Source organism: Littorina saxatilis, linkage group LG3, assembly GCF_037325665.1.
Source record: "Littorina saxatilis isolate snail1 linkage group LG3, US_GU_Lsax_2.0, whole genome shotgun sequence".
NCBI lineage: Eukaryota > Metazoa > Mollusca > Gastropoda > Littorinimorpha > Littorinidae > Littorina > Littorina saxatilis.
The window spans coordinates 31,683,572-31,686,692 of NC_090247.1; positions in this window are offsets into that span (position 1 = coordinate 31,683,572).

The window sequence follows — 3,121 nt, forward strand, 5'->3', positions numbered from 1 at the left end:
TGGCCGAGTGGTAACGCACTTGCGCTCGGAAGCGAGAGGTTGCGAGTTCGACCCTGGGTCAGGGCGTTAGCAATTTTCTCCCCCCTTTCCTAACCTAGGTGGTGGGTTCAAGTGCTAGTCTTTCGGATGAGACGATAAACCGAGGTCCCTTCGTGTACACTACATTGGGGTATGCACGTTAAAGATCCCACGATTGACAAAAGGGTCTTTCCTGGCAAAATTGTATAGGCGTAGATAAAAATTTCCACCAAAATACCCGTGTGACTTGGAATAATAGGCCGTGAAAGGTGGATGCAGCGCCTATAGGATGTTGATCTACTGGCCGATGTGAATGCGTGATATATTGTGTAAAAAAATCCATCTCACACGGCATACGCGCTTTGAACTTCGGATAAGGCGCTATATAAATACCCGTTATTATTATTTATACTGTATTATAACCAAGTGAAAGGATGCCCCTTATCCCATGTAAAAGCCTAGCCAGATCTGAGACGGTTAGCCGAATCATGTGCACGGCCGGGCAGTAGCCGCGTGCCTTTAACCTGGTGCCAAAAATCAACAGCCTAGCAGTGCCTGTGCATAGTGGGAATTTGTATGCAGTAGATGTCCAAGTGGAAGGATGCTCTTTCTTTCGTGTAAACGCCTGGACAGATCTGTAGGGGTGAACGTGATCGTGAAAGACAGTACCTTTCATTATAATAACCCTTAAAGGCACAGTCCTTCCCGTCTTCCTGTTCGGCTCAGATCTGACAAGAGCATCTCTCCAGGTGAACACATACAAAAAAAATCAACATCGCGACTGCTTCGTGTGCAGACTAAGATTTTTTGATGAATTCATTTCAGAGATTGCCTCTGGTGTCCATTACGAAATTATTTAATCAAAAATGTCCACTGGCTGCACAGAGAGATCTCATGCTGTTAATTGTTAGTATTTGTCAAAGTGGAGGGATTGTCTTGTCCCATGTAAAAGCCTGGCCAGATGTGAGCCCAATTGTTTAAAAGAGAATTCAGGAGTGTGCCATTCAGGTTAGATCGTCATCTATAAAAGATCCGTTCCTTCACGTGTAGTGGTCGAGTGGTAACGCACTTGCGCTCGGAATCGAGAGGTTGCGTGTTCGACCCTGGGTCGGGCCGCTATTTTCTCCCCCCTTTCCTAACCTAGGTGGTGGGTTCAAGTGCTAGTCTTTCGGATGAGACGAAAAACCGAGGTCCCTTCGAGTACACTACATTGGGGTGTGCACGTTAAAGATCCCACGATTGACAAAAGGGTCTTTCCTGGCAAAATTGTATAGGCATAGATAAAAATGTCCACCAAAATACCCGTGTGACTTGGAATAATAGGCCGTGAAAAGTAGGATATGCGCCGAAATGGCTGCGATCTGCTGGCCGATGTGAATGCGTGATGTATTGTGTAAAAAAATTCCATCTCACACGGCATAAATAAATCCCTGCGCCTTGAATAAAAATTGAAAAAAAAAATTCCCTGCGCTTAGAACTGTACCCACGGAATACGCGCGATATAAGCCTCATATTGATTGATTGATAGATCGTCTTGTAAATCACTACAGATCTGTTCACTCTCAGACAAGAACATACCTTCCCCTTACCAAAACTCTACAGCTTGACTGCTTGCTGAACGCCGGCAGTGGGAAAATGTTAGCTGAATTAATTTTATAACGGACACCCATGCGATTATGCCACATGGTGTCCTGTGAAAGTGCAAGATTTCTGTTGCAACACGTGTTTGCCCTCGTTCCTCCGCTATCTCCTCTCTCTCCCACCCACCACCTTCCTCCCATTTATATCCTCCAACCCTATTTTGCAGCGTCCCCCCCCCCCCCCCCCCCCCCCCCCGGCCCCCTCATCCCCAACGTCTGACTTTCAGTTCAGATGACGCCTGCTATTTCGGCCAGACTCGCGACGCCAATGTCCTCAGCCGTCTTCCCGAGAGAGTCCGGCGACAGTACCCCCCCCCCCCCCCTATTCTTCATCCCCAGCTTCTGGCTTCTTTGACACCGATGCCCTTTCAACCGGAGGGCATCTGGAGAGAGTGCAAAATGAAGTCCTTGACCCCGGGATCGATATATACAACAGGCATCGTGACCGCTCAACAACAAAAAAAGGAGATATATTTTGGCGGATTTTGAGACTGGCAGTTCTTTAAGCAGAGGTCTTGTGTGAGGATTCAGTCTGGCAGTTCTAGCGTGCATTCCTTCTCGTGAAATCAGTTCGGCTCACCTACTCAGATAAGATCTGGTCAGGCTTTTTACATGACACAGGACGATCTCTTTCACTTGGACACATATCAAACATGCCTGGGTGGTCCATGGGCACAGTGGGGATTTGTTTTTGAATCAATTTCGTAAAATGTCATTAATAGGCGACTTGCCCTATCGTCCTTTACTTTACTTTATTTGGTGTTTAACGTCGTTTTCAACCACGAAGGGTTATATCGCGACGGGGAAAGGGGGAAGATGGGATAGAGCCACTACAGACTACACCAAATTGAGACACTTAAGTTGTACATTGTCAAGTTTATTGGGACTTGCAGTTTATTATCGAAAATATGTTTACAACTGTGTAGTATGCCTTTTTGTTGTTGTTGATATTGTTGTTGTTTTAAAAGTAAATCCGGGAAGTTGTAGGGCGGGGATGTAGCTCAGTCGGTAGCGCGCTGGATTTGTATCCAGTTGGCCGCTGTCAGCGTGAGTTCGTCCCCACGTTCGGCGAGAGATTTATTTCTCAGAGTCAACTTTGTGTGCAGACTCTCCTCGGTGTCCGAACACCCCCGTGTGTACACCCAAGCACAAGACCAAGTGCGCACGAAAAAGAACCTGTAATCCATGTCAGAGTTCAGTGGGTTATAGAAACACGAAAATACCCAGCATGCTTCCTCCGAAAACGGCGTATGGCTGCCTAAATGGCGGGGTAAAAAACGGTCATACACGTAAAATTGCACTCGTGCAAAAAACACATGTACGTAGGAGTTTCAGCCCACGGACGCAGAAGAAGAAAGAAGAAGTAACAAACCCTTTTAATACACTACATGGACAACAAATATTTCAATAGATCAAGATAACACACACACACACACACTCCAAAATAAATCAAACACAATAGG